The following is a 24,631-nucleotide window of genomic DNA, read 5'->3' as shown; positions in this document are numbered from 1 at the left end:
TTCTCCTTTTTTCCTGAAAGTGGGGTTCAGCTGTACTTTGCTTAACATTAATTTCTTACATAAAGTAGTTATTTACTACTCGTATAGGTTTACTGCACACTCCTATACTACAGTTAAACCAGTGTTGCTACTATATCAGCATGTCATGTATCATATCCTAAACCTGTACAGCACAAGGGGTGGGAAACAAGAGCCTAGGCAACTCTCCCCTGGCTCACCCTTCCCCAACTAACTCTGCCATGGAAACTCCAGCACAGCCCACCAGTCATAGGATGTTGGCCTATGATGTTCGTTGATTCAGTGTTGGCCAAGGAGTCGTTCACTGCAGTCTTCCTAGTCCCAGTGCTGGTGGCTAGACTAGTGCCACCAGGGTGGACCAAGCAGGAGGCAGGGGCAAGTACAGGTACACATGCAGAAACCACATCAGCCAGTGCTTTCTAACCACTCAACTACCACAGCAGACATACACAGAGTAGTTAATGGGTCATTCAGCATCCCTCAGCATCGTGCACAGACACACCTGACTGGGAAACTATATAGCATGTGGAGCAATTGGAGAGAGTACTGCATAGGCCAGCCATTGGGCTTGCATGTGACACAGGGTCTCTATTGCAGCAGCCTGACCATTTAGTCACACACTTATGTCTTTGCATCATTGGTGCACCCGACACACAGCAGCTGTGGCATAGCTGTCGTTATGGTGTCCTCCTTCCCCATCCTCCACCACAACTATCTACCTTAAACCTTATGGCAGCAGAAAACAGGTGATTCATGACAAGTGAGGGTCTTCCCCTTGCCACTGGAATCCAAGGAGTCAGTGAGGATGTTGTAGACCCTGAGCCCTGGGAGCAAAGCGGCCCCTCCTCCATCTCTCCTCTGCAGTCCCACCCCGAGGTAAGAAACAGTTAGGGTGGAGAGAATGGATCCCTGCCTGCTAACAAAGCAACAAGTGTGATCAAGTCAAAAATGTTACTGCATTATTTCAAAGTTGGAGCAGTTTCTGAAACAGACACACACAATCAAGGATACCAACTGTCTCATCCCAGCAGGGCTCTTGCGCCTTTGTAAGTTAACTGGCAGACAGAAAAGTAGCAGGTTTCAGTGAATTATGGCTACACCAGTTAGTTCACTGTCACGGAGTTTGTAAAGCAGTAGGTGTCTGTCTGAAACAGGCAGGTCAGCAACCCTACAGTAGAACAGCTGAGATCACGCTGGTCATTGCTGCCAGGCACACTGTGGACTTTCCTTTTCATCTGTGCAACTGGCCATATAGAGGATCCTATATCCTCTTCCCCATTGGACAGCTGCCTTTGGAAAGCAAAGAGACACACAGAGAGTAGCAGGGTGTAGACAGCAGCATCAGCAACAAATTGTCTCTGGATCAAAATCCATACTGAGTGGTTGTGATTTGAATTTCCTAATGGGGATTGTGTTGAAATTCTGTATAAAATGACTATTCTACAATGGTAGAATAGCACAATGACTGCAGTGTGGACTACTGTTAGCATTACTAATTTGTCCCTGTTTGGAGAGTTGTATACATAGCTACAGCCCCAGAAACTTGGAGAAGATTGGTCTACTGTGTCCACCATGTGATAGGATGTGTTGCAGTTCCCCATTTGTCTGTATGCAGAAAAGCAGTGATGGACAGGAAGCCAGTCTGGTAGTGCCGTTATTCATTTAAAAGATACTGCTTGCAGACTACATAATTGTGAGTCAAGTAGCAAAAGCAGGGGCTTCCTAATTTACTATCTGTCTTATCCACCTTTCCATAATGATTCTGCATGGGGCAGTAGAGACTGCATATGCCCTGCATAGCTGTTTGTAACAGAAACAGAAGCTTCATCCTTAATGGAAGCAGACAGGACCACGAATTCTCCCTTGTGAGCTGCCAGCTTTCAACAAGGAAACAATATTGTGCAGCCCATAATACCAATTAGTGGCCTTGTCTTGCTAATACCAAGCTGCTTAGCTGAGTCAGAGCCCTAAACATTGTCTTTTTCATTTGTCGGAGGGCAAGACACTACTAAAGATTCCCAAAGTGAAGGGTGTGGAAAGTGAGGAGTTTGCAAGCTTCACAAGGTTATTTTTGGTGAGCGAGATAAAGGCCAAGCTGAAATGAAGCAAGAGGCTCTTGCTATTGACTGTCAAAAAAGAACGTGAAGTGCTAAGAAAATGAGAGAGGCTTTTTTGATTCTCAGTGTGAGCCTACTATTCAATCTAATAGAAAATACGGTATATCCATGCTTTAAGCCCTGCTTCTCAGTTGAGTCTCTCCTAAGCTTCATTCCCCTGGCAAAAACGTTCCTTTTCAGGAAAACAATGGAAGGCTGGGAGTGGAATTTGGAGGATCATCTGGTGCCTCTGCATTTAGTGAACTGTTTTACCAGTTTGTTCTCTTTTTGCTATTGTTGCTCTAAAGAGATCAAATTTTAATTGACTTAGGGTGCAATCCTACCCTTCACTTGGGCCGGTGCAAGTCCCTGCCCAGGACGGTTGCAAGCGTGCCATAAGGCCTCCTCAGGAGTCGGCTAGGCCTACGCGCCAGCCTGTGGAGGCTGGAACAAGCTTCCACGCTGACAGAGGCACTGAGCCTTGCATCGGCCCAGCTGGGCTGACGCAAGGCCTTGAGGTAGGCAGGTAGGGGGCGGGAGGCGAAGGTGGCCCCTGGGGGGGGCGGGCAGGCAGGGAGCGGGAGGTGGGGCTAGGATCCATCAGTTATACCAGATTCCAAGCCGCGTTCCCGGGGAGATCAGAGTGACTTGAAGCCTCAATAGGTGGCGCAAGTCTGAGGAGACCCATAGGGGCAAGAGCGCCCCACCTCTGGCTGAGCCCTTTTTGGCCCCTATCTTGCGCTGCGTACAGTGCAAGCCTCCTGGCTTGCCTATTCCAGCGCCGGGTAGGATTGCGCCCTTAATAGGTGTTCCAAATGTGTAAGCGGCTCTGGTTGTTCATAAAGAATGGTAGAAATTCATCAATACATAAGCTACCTGAATAAACTAACTACCACTAGATCTGCTATTTCTGTGGTTGCAGTAACTAAGAACCCAATCCTGAGCTCTTCAGTGCCAGTGGTACAAGTGTACTTCTGGCACTGGTGTCATAAAGCGTGTTTATGGCACTCTCTGTGCAGGGAAAGCCAGCGCTGGATGGACACTGCCCAGAGCAAGAGCTCTGGGCAGAAGTAAGGTCTTGGGGGCAGGGGAGGTATTCTGGGGTGGGGGAGGGCAGAGCAGGGGAGAAACTGGGGCAGGAGGGCAGTGGGATCTGCAAAGCCCTGCTCCGTCATATCCTATCCTCCGTGTCAGGCTTGCAGCCCAACATGGAGGCTCTCCAGTCTGTGCTGGCACAGACCTGAGAAACCCCATTATGGCCTGAGGCTTCTTCTGAGGAGACCCCCAGTGGCCCCAGCAGTGCTGCCGGATGCAGTGGTAGCCATTTTGGTGCTGCTGCACCCAGTGGCGCCGGCAGGAATAGGATTGGGCTGTAAACCAAGCAAAAGATCAGGGAAACTGCTGCAGACCACTTGTGGTAATGCTGTGGTTGATCAGCTCATACCTCACATCTGCCCATAAAGCACATTCTTCAGGACTACTCAAAAGGATGGATAATTACCCTGGAGTCACTTCTATTACACAGGCCTACAAAATTGAGGGTCAGAAAAGTTTTTCCCAAACTTTATGGTGGTTTGATATGAATTTGGGGTGCTGATTCCAAAAATGGCATCCGTTTTGCCCTATCACATCTAGTTTTGGAGTTATAGTATAACCTCATTAGTGAATGGTTCAAGCAGCTTCCTCATGAGGAAGCCATGGTGTAGGCTTCCTCATGAGGAAGTTGTTTGAACCATTCACTAAAGAGGCTATGCCGTGTCTCCAAAACTAGACGTGATAGGGCAAAACAGATGCCATTTTTTACATCAGCACCCCAAATATACCCAGGAATTGGTGTAACGTTTAAGGAAGCAAAATGTGTGTTGGCCTGTGTTATCTGGGCATCTCACTATTTGCTGCTGGAAAACAAAATGTTTATTCAATCCGATGCAAGCTTCATGCCTCAAAGTAAAGCAGGATTTAAAAACCTGTTTCCTTTTTTTATTTTTCCCCAGTTCTGACTGCAACTTTCTGTCCATACTTATTATGACAGCATTGTAGCAATTGGTACTATAACAGTAAGAATTTTACTTCTTTTTGCAGTGGTAAACTGACTTTTTAAAAGAAGCAAGATGCAAGCTCTTCCAATGGCTGGGTAATAATTACAGCATACTGTCACCTCTTCTTTTGACATGTATTTAATGCACATAACATGCCAAGGATTGAATGTAGGATAAAAGAAGCTGTTCTCCAGAGGGATATGAAAAGTCTTTGCTGCACAAATTCTACAAACTGCAGATTTATAAAGCTTTTTTTAAAAAAACAAAAACAGCCAAGATGCTTTAATAAAATTAAGCAGAGTTGGCTTGGAAAAAGGCACCAAGAACCTCATCCACGTTTTTGTGTTTTATTGAGCCAGTGGCAGAGGCCTAGCAAATATGTCTTTGTCAGATTGACCGTGGCTGCATTTTTGTTTTTTTTAAAATGGGTCTTGTACAAAAGAATGTCCACACTGGAATGAACCTTTAGTTAACTTGTCTTTAACTCTGTGAACAACACTTTAATTGAAATTAATATACTGTATCTATAAACATTTATCTTACTAGTAGCATTACTTCATTCTTCTGTTTGAAGCACATTTTTCTCTCTTTATAAGTGCCTGATTTGTTCATGAAAACAGCCCTTATAATCTGGATAACAGGTACAATTATTACATTAATTTCAATTGGAAAAATTCTAATCCATTCCAAAACCATTCCAAATGCCTCCCCAAATCACCCTAAATGTAATAAAAGTTGTGTGGCATAATAAAATGAATAACATTGAATAACATTATACAGCATTAATAAAGTGTTAAAAGTGATGCTGAAAATGTTTCAAAAGTTCTTGTATCACATAATGAGATTTAGCACCTCTAGCGTTAGTTGCACGCTAGGAACAACTCTTTTATGTTTCATCTGTTTTTCCACTTTTCTCAGCAGGAGTGTGTAATGCATATGCCCTAAAAGCATGGGGGCATGCAACCCATCAGCTACTGTGCCTAACACAAAGGAGGGTGCCTCTTCCCCAGCTTCTTCAGTTCTCCAAGGGTCCTAAAGGGTGCTTTCTCTAAAGCCCACATGAGCTGAGAGCAGAGGGGATATGTATCCATAAGATTAAATGGGAGCTAGACCCATTTAATCACAAGAGACATGGTCCTTTTTTTCTTCCACCATTCCCAGACCTTCTATCGAAAATCCTGGTATGGACAAAGAGGGAGAGGATCTTAATATGTCTGGTTGTATAAGTAAAAATCTGTATAGCGAGATAAAGGGGGAAGAGTGTATAAGCAGAACACGCTTTGCTTGAGATCTCTGTCTGTTGCTTACCAGTAACAGAAAGACTTGAGGAAATGCGCAGGTCCTGTCTGATTATCAGGCACAAAGTAGCTTCTTTGTACATTTTGTACAAACCAAGCAAAACAGAGCTAACCACAAGGGCTTGAGCAGAAGGGAACTAATTAGAGAGCTAGGTCTGTCTGTAAGTTTCAATTGGTTTCTGATGGGTTTTCAGAAGGATTGAAATAACGAGAGGACCCAGATGCAGATCCCATACTGCCTATGAGTCAGCCCTTCTTGACATTTACAAACAGTGCCTGTAAAGGACATTGCATTCCTGCAGCTTTGCTGCTATTCACCATGCTTCATCTCTTCCTGTTCCAAGGAACATGTCTTGCCCCTGCTTATTAGCCACATTGTGCCTATTTGATGTGTAATTTAGAATGCCTCAGATTCATTAGTTTGAATTGTGTGTTTACTATAGCGAGTGTTTACTATAATTTATCTACTATATTCAGTGTTGTCTGAATGCAACCATTTTTTTTATTCGTTTACGTTCATTAACCACTGTATAAAAGAGAACCAGGAAAGGTGAACCGCCCACTGTTTGTGTAAAATACTGTTAGTATGTGGTTCTGAAGATTAGACAAACCATCTTCGTATTCATAGCTTTTAGTATGCAGTAAAATAAGCTTAACAGCCCAGTCCAGTCCAAAGGCCCTCCCTCCCCCCGATGTAGTCCCACCCATGAAACATCAGTGGAACTCCTGCGGAGGGGAAGAAACAAACCGTATGATCAGGAAAGACAAAGCAGCTAAGCACTCATTAGGCATGCTTGAGTAAGGACTGAATGTTCACTTTGGATGAGCCAGAAGCAGGGGGATTGGTGGCGCTAGCGCATGCCATATTATGTCCCCGTTCCTGGGCGTGATCTGCCAACACAGTTCAATTCGGACCTGCACCAGCACTATTGCTAGTGTGCAATATGGATCTGAGTTGACCCATAGAGGCACCTGGGGCTTTCCCCAGGGCAGTGGGTCAAATACCCCCTTACCCCAGTGGTTCTCTAACTCTCTGGGAGAGTTTGAGAGTCTCTGAGTCTTCGCTGCAGGCAGCGAGGGTGGGGGGAAGGCGGAGACACGATGCCCAGCATTGTGCCTCTGATTGGGGCACGGGTGCACTGCCACTCACCGCCGCCTGCAGGAGCCTCCCGGGGGTCAGGGGAGCCTGGCACCAGCCTCAGCAGGGCTCCCCACGCAGTGCGGATCCTTACAGAAGGTGATTGCAACCACTTCCTGTTTCTCAATTGCAGAACCGGAAGTGGTCACGATCGCCTTCTGGACGGTTGTGCCGTGCATAGGGAGCCCTACTGAGGCTGGTGCTGGGCTCCCCTGACCTGCAAGGCTCCTGCAGGTGGTGGTGAGAGGCAACATGCCCCTGCGCCCAATCCGAGGAGCGAGGCTGGCCATTGAATCTCCGCCTTCCCCCCCTCCCTGCTTCTTAAGGGAAAAACAGCACAGGGCTCTCCGGCTGGGGCATCACGACACCCCAGTTTGAAAACCACTGCCTTACCCTGATGTGACTTACCACCTGCTAAATTCCCTTGTGGGATTCAACAGTTTCCTCACTGGCACCACTGCATTGGTGTGGGGGAACTTATATCAGATTGGGCTGCTCCTCACATTAAAAAAAAAAGGGTTTGTAGGCGTGTGTGCGTCTGTCGGTCTGTCCACACACATGCTCGTTCACTGAGGAGCATGCATGTTAGCACAATGGTAGAGTGCAGCCCTGCCTTAGTCCTCTTGGCATTTGGTCCTGTCCTGTTACACAAACCCTAATACCAGTCAAGAGACATGCTGTTTTCTAAAGAAAGCTGGCTAAGCTGCTTACAGAAAGTGAGAGGCAGCATGGATCATGCTAGGTCACAAGAACAATCACTGGAACAGATTCCTTGCTCCACTACTCCATTTTATTTCTTGTGTGTCTCTGTTTCTTTAACCTCCTTTTTGATTCATATGGATCTGAAATGAAATGGGAACCCTTTTTATGATATTGCATAAACTAAGCAAGAAGCTTATTAAATATGTAGTCACTATCTTGTTACTGTTACTATATTAACAGGCATTAGGAATAGCTAAACTAACCTTGTTTTATATCAGAAAGCATAGTTAGTTCTCCCTCTGTCTCGGAGGAAGCAGTAGTAACTACTGTATTAAGACTAGAGTACTGCTCCAGGAATTTGTGAGCAGGGTTTTGCCAACAGTGCCTTCTGGAGTTGATGCCCAAGATGGAAACGGAACCACCTCAACGTGGTGAGAATTAACAGGGCTGTAATCCCCCTATTCCTCCTCTGTTTGGGCTGTTTCTGTGTCAGAACTGTGCCTGAAACTAGATTGCAATGGATTGTCTTGTGTGCTCCCTGGGGCATTTGGTGGGCCACTGTGAGATACAGGAAGTTGGCCTAGATGGGCCTTTGGCCTGACCCAGCAGGGCTCTCCTTATGTTATGAAATAGACTAACCTGAGACCCTGAAGCTTTCCTTATGTTACGGAGACAGCAGGGCTCTCCTTATGTTATGAAATAGACTAACCTGAGACCACATGCTCAGGCAACTTGCCCCAGAAAGGAGTATTTGCAACCGGTTGAGAGTTAATCCACAGGATCCATACAGCAAAGTTTATTATTTCAGCAAGGGTTTCATGGGGAAGAGACTCTTCATCTTCTCCTTCAAGGCAATTAAGAATTGCAGTTCCTGTCTCAGGCTGCAGATCCCAGGATACTGCCTTGATTTTACAAAGAGTAGTGTAGAAATTAATTGAAAAGCAGCTATTACACTGAATTGGCAAACCTTCTGAGGTTAATTCCTCTTAATTCCTCTTTAACATCTGCATAAACTAAAACAGCAATTCAAGATTGTTTGGCTCATATCATTGTTGCCTGTGTGTGTCTGAATTAATTTAACGTTGATTCTCAAGAAACCTCTCACAAAGTGTGAAGAAGAGAATGGATTCCTGGAAAACTTTGTAAGGAAAGCTATTACTGCCTTCCTGGCTTCAATGCAAAGTGGATGGATTTTAAATATGTATAAATAATAATGCCATTTGTGTATAGATGCCTGATACGTGTGTAGGGTAAATTATTAACCATTACAAATAAATTAAATGACAACAGGTTTAAAAATTGATCCCCTCCCTTGCTTACACCAACTAAGCACTATAATCTGGCTCTTTATTCTTCTCAAGGCTGCACAGTAAGCATTCCACACTTTAAAAGTCCCTCAATTGTTTCATTAGGGTAAGAGAAAGCAATTTATGCTGAGGATAAAGAGAAATGGAAAATGGCATTCAATAGAATGGTTAATTTGAGACTCTCCCATGAACTGCTCAGCCTTGCGTACAATTTTATATTATCCATTTGTCTTATAATTAATTCCTTTGCTTCACCATTCAGTAAGCTTTCTGCCATCCCATTCCTGGGGGCATTGATCCCTTATCAATGACTGCAGCTTAGCAGTCCTCCATTGCGTTCTTCCCTAATTTTCAAGCATAAGCAATCTTCAAGCTTAAGACGAGATCCATATGGCAACAGTTTGTTCTTTCTTGAGAAATTCAACAAGCAGATATATTCCAGTCAATGCTAGCTGCCAATAACAGATCTGTACAATGCGTTCTGTGCATTCCATATTTCTGTTCCTCTTTGGGCACTTCCTGGTAATGCTAGCTGGTTACTGTCCTTCCTCTTGCAGTTGAATTGTCTAGTTCCCTCCATGTAGCAGGAGATAGAGCATGTTTGGGGGACATGACACCCCCCTTAGCTGCCTTTTTTTTTGTTATGGTGTGTTGTAGCTTGGTATGCACCTCTCCAAATGGATGAAACAACTGTGCTAACGATCTGTACATGTGGTAATTGCACTACTGACTTTTTGGAACATCAGTACTGGTGTTTTGTGTGAACAGTGTGACAATTTAAGCCTGGGGAAAAATACAGGTGGAGGATGAATGATCATGGTGTCATATGACCTTCCCGTAAAGAGTGAGGGACCAAAGTGATAATTTCAGACTAAACACCCTATCTGGAAGTGTCCTTTAGTTGGAGTTTGCAATTGCTTGGTGAGCAGTTGCAAGGAAGTGGAGGAACAATTTATCAGTGGCTTGCCTTATTTGATTTGATGTGTTTTTCGGTGGGTTTGGCAGCTGACAGATTATGGAGGTGGTGTTGTATATTAAAATGTATGTAATTCTACATTTGATTGTATGGTATCCAGTATTGTTTTGGATATTGGTTTATCTGCCAATACCTAGCAGATAAACCAGTTTCTGCCAGGCTTCTGCTGCAGTTCTGTTTGGTGGTTTCTAGAGCTGTGTTTCTAGGGTGGGAAGCACATAACTGGAGCAAGATCCTAGACAGTGTGTCACAGTGTCAGAAAAGAGAAAGATGAGATTTCTTTTTTTTTCTGCCCCAACAACTAAATGATTAAGGTGTACAAATAACCAATACTACCAGGACCAACAAATAGCAAAAGGGGAGGCATTCCATATATTGTTCCTCTCTCTGTAATATTTTTTCTTCAAAGTTAAAGCTACAAAAGCATGCATTCCAAATCTTATTAAATCTTCAAATTGCTCTGGTATAGCTGGTATGTCACAATTAAATGCCTGGCTCTTTATCAACTCCTCCATTGATGGAGCATAATTCCTACCCACTGGTCATTCATCAAAGCCAAAGAAGTTCTCCCCATCTGCAGGACCATTTCTAGAGGATATGCAGTGTTTTCTTTGCTGCAGTTTTGAGTTGTGTCCTGTGAGATCTTTTTCCAGATAGAGTTCAAGCTAAAAGAACAAACCAATCATTAAGATTTTGTGGAGCATCCTAAGAGGATATTTTGAATGTGACAGCCTTCTCCCTGTGTACCATTGTTACGTTTATATTTTATACAGAAAATGTAGTCTATGCTTAAAATATATATATGATCAGTTGAGAATATCCTGTTGGCTGCACCTCCTGGGTATGAGAATATACGATGAGAATGCAGCGATGGGTATTCTCAGTGGACTGATACTCTGCTGCCTGAATTTACCCCGTGCAATAAAAACGCATCCCTGACCTACCCTTCTCTTCCACGCCTGAGTGCCACTTCTTAGTCACACACGGGGAAACGTCAAACAAACTGCCACCCCATGGGTCAAATACCTCTTAATGTATTTATATACCACCCTTCCTTCTCCTCAAAGTACTCTTTCAGTTATTGCTCAAGGCTGTTTACACAGGCATCCTAGACCCAATAAGGACCTTTACAATGTTCTATGTACATAGAACCCTTCAAACTCCAGCTGCTATCCTTCAATGGTGTAGCCAACTTCTTCTTAGCTGCAGAAACACTCCGAGCTCTCCACAGGCAAGCCACACAAATCACATCAGCAAGAGATTTACCAGTTGTTATCCTTGTCACTGATATTTCAAACACTCTCCCATTCTGGCAAGCCACAGTGACTCCTCATTGCCATCAAGGGTTACAACAGCTGATCAGTGACTTCTGGTTTCTCCTCCACATACAACCCAGGCTGTGCCTACTTAGCTTCTGGTAAGAACATAAGAACAGCCCCACTGGATCAGGCCATAGGCCCATCTAGTCCAGCTTCCTGTATCCCACAGCGGCCCACCAAATGCCCCAGGGAGCACACCAGATAACAAGAGACCTCATCCTGGTGCCCTCCCTCGCATCTGACATAGACCATTTCTAAAATCAGGAGGCTGCGCATACACATCATGGCTTGTACCCCATAATGGATTTTTCCTCCAGAAACTTGTCCAATCCCCTTTTAAAGGCATCTAGGCTAGACGCCAGCACCACATCCTGTGGCAAGGAGTTCCACAGACCGACCACATGCTGAGTAAAGAAATATTTTCTTTTGTCTGTCCTAACCCGCCCAAAACTCAATTTTAGTGGATGTCCCCTGGTTCTGGTATTATGTGAGAGTGTAAAGAGCATCTCCCTATCCACTCTGTCCATCCCCTGCATAATTTTGTATGTCTCAATCATGTCCCCCCTCAGGCGTCTCTTTTCTAGGCTGGAGAGGCCCAAACGCCGTAGCCTTTCCTCATAAGGAAGGTGCCCCAGCCCCGTAATCATCTTAGTCGCTCTCTTTTGCACCTTTTCCATTTCCACTATGCCTTTTTTGAGATGCGGCGACCAGAGCTGGACACAATACTCCAGGTGTGACCTTACCATAGATTTGTACAACAGCATTATAATACTAGCCGTTTTGTTCTCAATACCCTTCCTAATGATCCCAAGCATAGAATTGGCCTTCTTCACTGCCGCCGCACATTGGGTCGACACTTTCATCGACCTGTCCACCACCACCCCAAGATCTCTCTCCTGATCTGTCACAGACAGCTCAGAACCCATCAGCCTATATGTGAAGTTTTGATTTTTTGCCCCAATGTGCATGACTTTACACTTACTGACATTGAAGCGCATCTGCCATTTTGCTGCCCATTCTGCCAGTCTGGAGAGATCCTTCTGGAGCTCCTCACAATCACTTCTAGTCTTCACTACTTGGAAAAGTTTGGTGTCGTCTGCAAACTTAGCCACCTCACTGTCTCCAGGTCATTTATGAAGAGGTTGAAAAGCACTGGTCCCAGGACAGATCCTTGGGGCACACCGCTTTTCACCTCTCTCCATTGTGAGAATTGCCCATTGACACCCACTCTCTGCTTCCTGGCCTCCAACCAGTTCTCAATCCATGAGAGGACCTGTCCTCTAATTCCCTGTGGAGTTTTTTCAGCAGCCTTTGGTGAGGGACCGTGTCAAACGCCTTCTGAAAGTCCAGATATATAATGTCCAAGGGTTCTCCCACATCCACATGCCTGTTGACCTTCAGGCAGTCTTCAGGTAGTCTTCAGGCAGTTTTTCCTCTGGACTGCACCTCCTGCCTAATAAAGTAATGCTACTTCATGTAGCATTTGAACTCTATGTAGTGAGATAGTTAGAATGAATTGCCCCCCACACCATTAAGCAGATTGAGGGGATTAAGTCTGGCTATCAGAAGAGGAGGCAAGGTACGCACAGATCTATGATTGTAGTGGCCAATAAAGTTAGCAAAGTATCATCCACAGTACCCCACTCACTACCCATAGCTGTCAGGTTCCATTCCCCGGAGATTCGCGTGTCTGACCTTGAGTGTTTTTCCAGAAGCATTTTTGTAACGTGTTTGTATATGGAGAGTTTTTTAAGTTTTTTAAAATGAATAATGAAAGGAGTAAATATGTTGAAAAGATATATTCTCCCATGTCAAGTCCTAGTGTGAGATGGATTTTTACCATAAGCATCTATGAAAATGGTAGTCTAAGAACTGCATTTTTGTGTACCTATCACAGGCATTACTGAGAAGGTTGTTTGGGAACTCTGTTTGCATATTTACCTTGAGTACTGTGCTGTCAGTTTTCAGAACTTTTACATTTGCCTGAGGCACATGCTAAGGTTCAGGGAGGCACTTAAAAAATGAGCCATACTGTTAGGAAACAGAAAACATGAAGGAACTGATTTTCTTACCAACTCACTCAGCCATAGTGCAGTTCAGGTCATCCTCCAATTTTTAGTATGTTCCAAAGTGCACACAAGGTCAATCATGGAGTAATTTTGAAGCAAATCATGTGGCTATCTGCATTTCCACTGAATAGGAGGTTGACTTGAACTATTTTTTTTCTGTGTTCTGTTGAAATCAGTATTGCTGATTTGTAGATTCCCCTGAGACAAACCTTAATCACTGGAAGAAGAACTGCTTCTGGTATCCATCGATTAAGCCATTTCTGCCCAACGTTGCATATACGCAACAGGGATCAAATGTACACCTGTGGGCTAGACAGAAATGGGTTAAGGGTCAAAAAGTATTGCAGTATCTTGAGAACTAGAGGCTGGTTTGTAACCCTATCCCTGTGGAAAGCCCCCTACGTGTGATGACTTCCCTCACCCCAGTGTACCATCGAACACGAAGGCTTTCTGAAGCCCAGAAGCTGTGCGCATCTGCCCACTGCCTTTGCAAGTTTCAGAATGGCTCCTAGAGCTGAAAAAACACCACTCAGGAATCTGGAAGTGACATTTTTATGTCATATAAGGTATTCTGAGGCCAGGCAAAGTCCCTGGAGGGTTTTTTTTGTCTCTAGGAACCATTCTGAAGTCCACAGAGGCAGCAGGCGGATGCGTGCTGCCTCTCTGGGCTTCAGAAAGCCCCTCCAGTCCTCTTTGGAGGGCTTAAGGCAGTGATTCTCGAACTTGGGCATTACGACGCCCCAGCCTGAGGGCCCTGGGCTCTGCACCATTGAGGGGGGGAAGGCAGAGATGCAATCCCTTGGATATTGCCTCTGATCAAGGCCACAGGGGTGTGCTTCCACTCCCCCCCCCCGCCTGCAGCAGCCTCACAAGGGTCAGAGGAGCCCAGCGCCAGCCTCCTCAAGGCTTTCCTCACAGCACATACCCTGCAGAAAACGATCACAACCACTTTCAGTTTTGCCATCGAGAAACAGGAAGTAGTCATGATCGCGTTCTGCAGGGTCTGCACTGCTTGGAGAGCCTTGCTGAGGCTGGCGCCAGGCTCCTTCAAACCCCAGGAGGCTGCTGCGGGCGGGGGTGAGTGGAAGCATGCCCTTCCACAGCAGTGCGATGCTGGGCATCACATTGCTGCCTTCCCCATGCTCCATTCCTTAAGCAAGAGTTAAGGCTCTCAAACTCTTCCATAGAGTTTGAGAACCACTGGCTTAAGGGGGCCAAAATTCACAGATTTGAATATCCATGAATTTCAGCATGGATCCCCCATGGATACCGAGGCCCCACCTGTATACAAAAGTGTACTAGGTAGCGGTGATATAGTGTCAGCAGATGCAGCCACATGCCTATGCAGGTGTAAGAGAATTTGTTTTTTGTTTTTTGCAGTTTTGATTTTTTCAAAAAAATTTTTACTAAAATGAGAGGCGCAGAAAGCGGTGTTATGTGTTTTTATTTTGTTATCACCAAAAAAAAAAAAAAAACACCCCTCCTCTACCTATTGGGGTCCAAAACTTTTGGCTGGTATTTGGTAATCAAATCAAAAATTGTAGTTTGGAGAGATCAGGGACAAAGAAAGAGGCAGGGTCTTGGCAACTAAAATTCTTGATCTGTTGACCAGCTAAAAATTTGAATTAAAAGAGGGGAGCACAGCTGAAGGATGGAGGAGAGTGACAGGCTAGACTTCTGGAGAAACAGAAGCTGGCACATCACAGGTAAGGGGGTGGCATTTGACTTGCCCCTCAGTTGCTAGGAGATCTTGGGCTGGTCCTGAACAGACTCATAGAGCAAGGGGCCCAGGAAGTTCTAAAAGAATAATCTAGTGTGTTTTCAAAAATGCATTTTATTTGTCAAGCAAACATATTGTATTTTGAGAACCTAACAAAGTATCATTTTGATGGTGTAGAAGGTGAATCAGGAAGTAGAGCACCAGACTCCATGTGTGTAGCAGCTTGCGGAAAGAATGTGCTGGACTGGATACACCCTTAACAAAGCTCCGGTGTACAGCTGAATATACAAATGCTGTGCTCTTAATTCAGCCAAGTTTTGGGAAAAGTTGCTAAGGAGAGAAACTAAAAGGGGCACACACCCTTTCAGTAGAAGGAATGCCAGTAACAAGTGTTTGATAGTTTGAACAGTGCAAAATGAAACCTGTTCAAGAAACCAGTACTGTTGTTTGGGATCAGATACTTATTTCTTCCACATTTCTCTTTTATTCAGCATACATGTAAAATGTTTTGAGCATTATGTTGATATCAGTAAAATATGGAATGCTCTGTAAATAAATATTTCTGAACCGGTTGCATGTATATTGTGAAAAAGAAAACACGCTGCTTTCTGATAAGGCAATTATTTTGATGAATACCTCAGTTTGATTTATTTATTTAGTATAAATAAATAAAACTTGTACTTGTATATCAATTATATATACTTATGGACTTATATATCAATTAGACTAGATCAAATATCAATGTCCAATAAATAAAACTTGGACTTGTATATCAATTATATATATTTATGGACTTATATATCAATTAGACTAGATCAAATATCAGTGTCCAATAAATAAAACTTGGACTTGTATATCAATTATATATACTTATGGACTTATATATCAATTAGACTAGATCAAATATCAATGTCCAGTTCATCCAGCCATTCAAGGACAGAGTTACCTCCATTGAAAAAGTCAGACCATGCGCCAGTATACGCCCTCAGTTTGCAGCCAGACACAATGTGATATGTGGTTTGGCGGGAGAACTCGCAATCAGACTGTGGGGTAGATACGAGCCCCCATTTAAACACTGAGTCCTGACTAACTCCATGTGGGGTATGGATTCTGTTTTCCAGTGCTGTCAAGGTAAGTCAAAACCTGGCACCTTAAGTGTAGGATCATCTATATAACTATCCATTTCTGGGCATTTGACTGCCCATTTAGCTTTCCATTGGGCATTGATGTTAAAATTGTCATGCAGATGTTGTGTGAGTGCCAGAGAAGCCTTCCTTCAGTGGCCTGCAAGCATCTATGTACCTGACCTTAAGTCAATATGATTTAACCTTCCTAGCTAAGCCATGCTGCACTCAAGGGAATGCAAGTGATCTAGACACCAGCTTTGTTTTTACTAATTGCTGCAATTTAATAAATCTACATTGCAGGCATTATTAAAGCTGCTGTAACTTGCACTTAGTGTGGACTCTCATTTGTATGGAGCTGGGGCTCTCCCACATAAATTGATAGTAATTTACTTACTTAGCAGCAGTCCTGATGAGACTGTGCATGTTTAGTAAAGTAATGCTAGACTATCCACACCTACCAAAGATTTCAACAGAGGATTTTATAGATTTCATTGATTGCATTATTATTCTTACTAGATGGGCACAAAAGAAGGTAAAACAAATGGTTGCCATTAAAGACAAAAAGCAGTGATTAGTTTGCTCAGTGTTTGAAGGGATGCTCATCATTAGTGTTACGTGCCAGTTCTCCATGGTAGCAAATTAATCCAGTGCGCACGTTATGAATATATTGTGCTTTAGTTATAGTATAAATGCTTATCATATGAGCCCATCAGCCATGCAGGAAAGATTGGGGATGGATCATAACTCTGTGGAGGAGCATTTGTAGCTATCAGAGCAGACCTGGGATATCAATCTTGTTTCATACAGTGGGCTGGATAGCACTCATGTGCCAGGGCCAGATGTGATGTCATTAATCAGAAAGTGATGTCACTGAGCAGATGATGACTAGAAATAAGCGTTCTTACAGGGGAACTCATTAGCTGTGAATGATGGAAGAGAAAATATGCCACCTTGATCAGATCTTCAAGGTATGAAGAGCCCACTTGTCATGCTGGAAGAGCCCAATTATAACACAGACTGCCCTTTCAGCAGTACCACTTCTGCAAAGGCATCACTTCGAAGCTCAGCTGCTGAGAGATGCTCTGCCAGCCAAAGCAATGCTGCTGAAATGGTGGCTCAACAACAGAGAAAAGACATTAGCCATTTAAAATATTGGATGCAACCGAATGCTGTTTTGTGATTTGGAAGTAAAACAGAAGTCTAAATAATTTGGAAATAGGTAATTTGAAATGTTTTAGGAATGCAGTTGGTACAACTTATTTTATAGATCACTAAATAGTGAGAATGCACCATAGTATCTATCCCAGCATAGTATAAGAAGAATAGTTTAAAGGCATGATGCCAAAGATCAATTAGGATGGTGTCATCTGCAGTCCTATACAGTACAAACTTTTATGGGAGTAAGCCACATTGAATAGATTAGTAGACATGCATAGACTTGTGCTACTAGTCTTAAAGCACCAGTCTCAGGGCCACATCAGATTTTCTGCCTCAAGCCTCTAACCAACCTGGCTTAGGTTCCTTTCTTTTCAGGGATCTTGTACAAGTCCCACCTCCCCTCCTTCTCTCTTAGCTATTAATCTTATCTTGATCTCTTTCACTGCAGTTGTTGAAAGGCAGGATCTCACTAACTATCTGCAAGTCTTGTAAAAGAGGTGGATATAAACTGGAGGAAATATTAGCCAAAGAAATACGGGATATTTGTATGGATGTAATACAATATCAAGAATATTTCTAAACATTTGATTCTTTCTTAGCTGGAAAACAGTGTACAGTTGATTTAACTGACCTTGATTTAACAGTCTTTAGAAATAATGGGTATAGTCTGTTCAAAAACTAGTCATACATCTTTTGCGTATGTGCATTGTCATAATTGCATTCATATTTAATGAATTTTCAGCATTAACAGGCACTCCTTGCCCTCTAGTACATGAAATCAAGAGATCACTGTGTTAGGATAGATGTTATAGACCAGGGGTGGCCAACCTTTCAACTTCAGGGCTCCTGGACCTTTAACAATTGTGCAGAGGAGAGAATTTCAGCAGAAGCAGATGACAAGCCAGGGGCTCCATTGTGTGTGCTGACAGTGCTATGTTTGCACTGTCACTGGGCCTTTTTAGACAATAATTGAAAGATCTGTTGTCATATAAGGTCCATAGGACTGGGCCATAGGACTCCCAATCAGTGATCAGTTGTTTTGGGGCAGCCTGCCTATGAAATCCTGAAGGGTACTGTCTACCCGTCAACAGAACAGCAAGACTACTGTTGGTGCTACATGTGTCCAAAAGGGTGGCCAACACATTGGAGCCTTGTACATTCTGTACTTCCTCAGGCCTATTATAATCCTCCTGTGTTATCCTGTTCTTTGTCAAGATAGCCTCAAGAAGGCTTGCAATGTGATATACTAAAATCCATTAAAACAAGCAATATAAAACAGCAGGATCAGTAAATAACAAATTGAATTAATTTTAAAGAAGCAGGAGATTAAAAACATCAACATGTGTTAAATCAAATATAGTAAAGGTATAAGAGAAAAGAAAGTACTTTATCTGACAGCTAAACAGTTGCATTGAATGCAACAGGCACACGTTTCATAATTTGGGTGCCCACACTGAGCCGGTCCTTTCTCTGGAAGCTTCCTGCCTAATGTAGGGATATCTGGAGAAGAGTCTCTAAAGAATATCTTAGTAGAGAAATTAATGGGAGAAAATGATCCCTCAGATCACCCAGTCCCAGGCCATTTCAGCCTTTAAAGGCCAAAGCATTGTAAACAGCACATTATAAGGTGTTTTCTTTGTTTCTCAGCATCTGCAGTGTCCTGCAAAAAGAGCCTCAAGCATTCTGCTTCATGTTTACATGGCTTTTCAGTGTCTTCCCCATTTCAGATTCTCACATTTTCAAAGGCTTTTAAAAGTCACCATGCAGCGATTGACCAACTACCTCAAAGATGATACAAATATAAAAACAAGGAATGCATCCAAATGCTGTTTCATAAAATTCCTGACAAGGGTGACTATTACAAGGCTCCCCCTCCCCTTCTGTCAAGTTTCTGATGATGCTTGGATTGGTGATTCCCCCCCCCCCATCTATCATCATGATAGAATTATAGACCTTGTCACAGACAGCCCACAAGCAGCCAAAACAGACAGGCATACCATAAAACTGATTTGTTCCTCCACAATAGTGAAATATAAGTGAACTCTCTTATTATCCTCCATAGCTAGTGAGTTCCATAGCAATATAGGCTAAAGACAATCCAGAGATTCTGCCCATAACTTACCATGATTTGGCAGTGAGTTAACATTCAGGTGAAAGGTACTTCTTACAAAGAAGAGTGAACAGCAATGAAATGGGGTAACAGATGATACTGGCAGAATATTTATGTATTTATTTGATTTAAAATATTTATAGCTCTCCTTTCCACCTTGATTACCTGGGTGCTTTATGTAAGATGGCTTACAAAATTCGTAAAATCACAGTTAAAAACAAATAATAATAAAAACATGAATACAAAAATTAAAAAAAAACAAGAGTAAGAGCAAGCAACATTAACATTTAACGTGTTGATATTAACAGGATACAAGATGGTCTTTGACATCATATTTCCATGTTTAAAGAAAGTTTGGCAGAAAATTGACACATGCATTTGGGGCAACAATTAGAATGGTTAGGTACAAAGGTGAGATGCTTCAACTAGAAAGAAGGAATCTAGTGCTTCAGAAGTAGTGCAAAGTTAAGTGCCAGCTCATTCATGGCTGGAAGAGCAGAAGTGTTGGAAGAGAGTGGTGGGTTACTGCTGTCTTCTTCTGTCTTTTCCAGTACGGGAAGACTGGTGCATCACCAGGTAAGAGGGGTAGCATTTGGCACACCACCTGAAGCACTGGGACGTCTTGGACCAACTTTGATGACATGTTTATTTCGGACCTGCACGGCCTTATAAATGATACCCCTCCACAACCACTTTCTACTTACTTTTCTGTCTCAAAGTTGGGAAATGTAAGGGGAATCACCTATCAAAATCAATGTACATTTTACCTGTAGTCAATTAAAAAATAAAAAAAGCCATATATACTTGAATTCTCAGTTTGGTCACATGGAAAACTGCAACTTACATTGGTTTAATACTCAGAAAGAAGATACCATTTGACATTAGCCTAATTTTATGTATAGAATTTACTTTAATCTACCACCACTCCGAGTATTGTGGACACTCGGTAATTCTGACCTTACACAGATGAAGCCAATTGCCAGCTGCTTTGCTTTGGCTCTTTCACTGCAAATAGATATGGAGAGCTGCCCTAATTGTTGACATATCTCACACAACTTTACTTTTGGACCTGCTTGCTTTCTAGTGGATTTGAAGTAAGTCCTTCAAGGGACAAGGGGGGGGGAAAAACAACCCTTGGTCCTGCATAAGTCTGTAACCATGCAGTGATATAATCCCACCAAGAAAGAGATCCTCTGGCTAAAGATGTTCTGAGATCCATTTTTATCAGAGCACAGGCACATCCTCTCAGGCATCCTGGCAACAATGAAGATTTCACTCCCTGGTGCAGTTTGTTAACACATTGTTTTCTAAGTGGTATATGCTCAGGGGAAAAGAGAAGTCTATAAGCTTAAAGTTTAGGAGAGTTCTGTGATTTTGAAGACAGGTGTTATCTCCAGGGTGAACCCATGTTGCCTTCTAGGGAATTCTCTCAACCTGCTGTGCACACAGCCATCACTGCCTGCTCTTTTCTCATAGGCAATCTTTTTGGTCCCATCTGTTGTCATTGCTGAGTTCCATGGGAGACGCTAAGAATAATTTAAGGAAGCATGTTTATTTTGAAGAGCCTGAAGAGCAGCAGGGAAGATTTAGTATGTTTCATGCCCAATTGGAAATGGAACCAGCAAAATTAGTCCTACAAGCTACACAGCTAAATTACATTTTAAAGAAACTGTGCATCTCCCAGCTAGGAGCCACTAAGCAAAGATTCTAGTTAGCAAAGAATGATGAGGTTTGTTGGGGATTGGGCAGTTGAAGTGTTTATTCGCCCACTATGAATGAATGAATCTTTTATTACGGTCACTGACCAGTACATAAAATATAAAACTGTGCACTTAAAAATGTCAGTACACAAAATATAAAATTTATAGTTAAAACATTGGGCTAAATAATCTCTATCTTCCAAAAAGCCCCATCATAACAGCACCCATCATAACAGCACCCATTCTCAGTGGCAAACTTCCCATCATAGGCAGCAACTCCACTGAATTTAATCCACTTTCAGGATCAATGTCCTGATACGTATCGCTGAAGCAAAGAATCTCGCAACATTAGATGTAATACCTGGACTTGTGTCAGAAAGCAACAAGTTCATATATTGTTGCAGTGTATGTCCCAGAAAATGGGTCAGCAGTGGTGCAATAAGGGTGGCACGGATGTTCCTGTAAAAAGAGCAATGGAACAGCACATGTTCAGCCTACTATAAAACCCCATCAGAACTCTTTCTGATTATTGCCTCCGGATATGTTATTTGCAAAAGCAGGACTGCCTTTTTCAAGCATATTTGATATAATAATAATAATAATAATAATAATAATAATAATAATAATAATAATAATTAATACAGGTATTTATATACCACCTTTCTTGGTCTTTATTCAAGACTTTATTCAAGGTGGTTTACATAGGCAGGCTATTTAAATCCCCGTAGGGATTTTTACAATTGAAAGAAGGTTCTATCTTTCAAGAACCACAACATTCAGATGTTTCTTTCTGATCTGGTTTCACGTTCTGGCCTCCATCCTCCCACGCTCAGAGCAGATGGAATAACTCAGCTCAGCTTGTCAGCTGCTTCAAGGTCGCACGGTGCTGGTGGCCTCGAACTGGCGACCTTATGGATGTTATCTTCAGGCAAATGGAGGCTCTACCCTCTAGACCAGACCTCCTGCCCTGTATGTGTCTCTGACTTGAACCAGGCTGCAATGCTGCATTGCTTTCTGACGCCCTTTTGTACATTGCAGCAAGTGGCAGAGGATAAGGACCAATGACTCGCACTTCCTTTTTTCCTGCTTCCATCATAACATGCAAAAAGGAATTGCGCATCTCTTCGGAAGGGGGGGAGTGGACTTGCGAGCTGTGGATAGAGAAGCAGCTCATACCATCGCCTGCTGAAAGAAATGTGTAAGTTTCTCCATTACACACTACAGATGAAGAGAGGCTGCCTATATCAGTCATAGTTCCTGTTTCCTGTATCAGGTGCAAGAATTTTCCCACTGGAAAAGGGTGGAACTACACATTCAGCAAATTCAGGTTTCAAAATCTTTAACTTCACTGATAACAAGAACATAGAAAGCCACCTTCTACTGATTCGGACTTGACTGGAGTGTGTACTGTACTGTGATGGAGGTATTCCAGGGTTTCACGTACAGATCATTGCAACCTTAGTTGAAGTTCCTGGATTGACCCTGAGCCTTCTGTATGCAGAACATCTGATTTACTACTACTGAGCTATAGGCCCATCCTCTGTGAATCTGTCTTTTACAGCGCAATCCTATCCTGCGCTGGAACAGGCAGGCCAGGAGGCTTGTGCTGTATCCAGCGCAGGATAGTGGCCATAAGCAGCTCAGCCAGAGGTAAGGGGAAACATTTCCCCTTACCTCTGGGTAAGGGCTTCTGGCCCCAGTGGGTCTCCTCGGACTTGCGCCACCTCTGGAGGTGGTGCAAGTCCAAGGAGAGCAGAGCAGCTTAAAGCTGCTCCGTTCTCCCCAGGAACAGGGGTTGGGATCCGGCATATCTATTTTATTGTTGTTTTAATGTATTTTATGACTTTTAAATGTTGTTAGCTGCCTTGGGTGCCCTCCAGGGAGAAAGGCAGATTACAAATAAATAGATAAATAAATAAATGCCAGATCCCAGCCCCACCTCCCTCTCCCTGCCCGTCCGCCCCCAGGGCCGCTCACTGCCCGACCCCCCTCACCCAGGAACGCCTCCTCCCCGCCTCCCCCATGCCTACCTTTTGTCCTTGTGTTGGCTCATCCAAGCTGATGCAAGGCACTTGGAGGAAGCCAGAGTGGAGGCTTCCATCAGCCTCCGCAGACCTGCACTTCTGGGAGCGCCGGCCTGGCTTCCTCCCAAGGAGGCAGAAATGTGCATTATGGCATGTTTGTGACCCTCCGAGGCTGGCCCAAGAGACTTGGGCCGGCCTAACGCCCTGTTAGGATTGCACCCTTAGAGTCAAGCCATCTAGCTCAGTATTGCCTATCTTGGACCAGTTTGGGTAATATTTCAGGTTTTTCTCTGTTTCTTTGATATCTGCTTCTTTTGGTGTCAGATCAATCATATTTTTAAAATGTGCTCACCTTTTGACATCACTGGGGTCTTACTGAGGGGGTATATGTGTGTGTGGGATTTCATTGTTAGAGACAAAAATAATGATTTTTACCTTTAGCAATATAAAGATGAGCATTATATATATAATATATATCTGGCCTGCTTGCCTTTAAAAGGGGATTGGACAAGTTTCTGGAGGAAAAATCCATTATGGGTTACAAGCCTTGATGTGTATGTGCAACCTCCTGATTTTAGAAATGGGCTACGTCAGAACGCCAATGCAAGGGAGGGCACCAGCATGCAGGTCTCTTGTTATCTGGTGTGCTCCCTGGGGCATTTGGTGGGCCGCTGTGAGATACAGGAAGCTGGACTAGATGGGCCAGTGGCCTGATCCAGTGAGGCTGTTCTTATGTTCTTATTTGAAATAAGATTGCACTGCTCGAAGAACAGCACTCAGTCTCCCAACTGAGCAGTAACAACTAATCTCACTGCTATTTGCTTGAGGAAAAGCATTAATAATAGAAGAAAATAAATTAAGCTGTACTAATTGCAATTTCAGTATGTGGATAACAACCTTTGATATTCCTCAACACCCCAAATCTTAAATATGTTACCTGTGGGTGAGAGTATTGAATAGGCAGGAAAATGAATGAGGGAGGCTAAAGAAAATGGGACATACTGTAGTGGAGTAAGAAGACAAGGCTAGGGAAACTCTCACACAGGGCTAGAGACAGGAGAAATGAGCAGCTGGTAGCAGGCAGGAAATGAAGGGAAAGGAAACTTGAGAAGTTGGTTGACTGAGCCAGACAGCAAAGTGGATTTTCATGTCCAAACCCGAGAGGTTTCATAAGGGCGAATTCTACTTGGGTGCAGGCACCAGGTAGCTGGAGCTCTGGGCCTCTCTACAACATGTTGGCCTCCAGTGGTGGCTGCTAGAGTAGTCAAAAGGGCTGCTCTTCTGGCCAAAGGGAGCATGTCCTAGACGTCCCAAGATGATGCAGGGCCTTCTGAGGGATGCTCCCATTTGTAGACATAGGTGCTAGCTAGACAAGTCTCTTGGCCAACTTGTTGTAACAACAACACTGCTGTTGTAAATGGGAGGTCAGGGTCAGCATGGCTAAGTGGACCCTCTAATGGGCATGGGCCCTTGTCCAGTGCCCAGCATGGCTGACCTGTGATGCTGCCTCTGATTTAACTACATGTGGTGTCTCCTGTTAGTAAGATTTGGTTCTCTGATGGTCCTACAGAAGCAAAGAATCTTGACTTTTGGGTATCAATATGAAATTAGCACCAGTTCTTTGAATTCAGGACCATAGTATCTTCTGTGAATAGCTGCGAATGTATGTGTATGACAGGGGTGGTCAAGCTTTCAACTTTCAGGCTCCTGTACCTTTAGCATTGTGTAGAGGAGGGAATTAAATCAGGTGCAGCTTGTCATCTTGCAAATAGCAAGCTGCATGTGCTGAAATTCCCTCCTCTGCACAATTATTAAAGGTTCAGGAGCCCT

General features: G+C 43.5%; 1 protein-coding gene across 2 annotated transcripts in view; it reads left to right on the top strand.

Annotated features, from left to right (window-relative positions):
- The window catches only part of RBP1 (retinol binding protein 1), a 42,686-nt gene that overhangs the window by 1,097 nt on the left and 16,958 nt on the right, over window positions 1-24,631 (top strand). The window lies entirely within an intron of this gene.

Source organism: Tiliqua scincoides, chromosome 3 (assembly GCF_035046505.1).
Source record: "Tiliqua scincoides isolate rTilSci1 chromosome 3, rTilSci1.hap2, whole genome shotgun sequence".
NCBI lineage: Eukaryota > Metazoa > Chordata > Lepidosauria > Squamata > Scincidae > Tiliqua > Tiliqua scincoides.
Note: the sequence above shows the minus strand (reverse complement) of the source record. Positions and strands in the feature narration are given on the sequence as shown.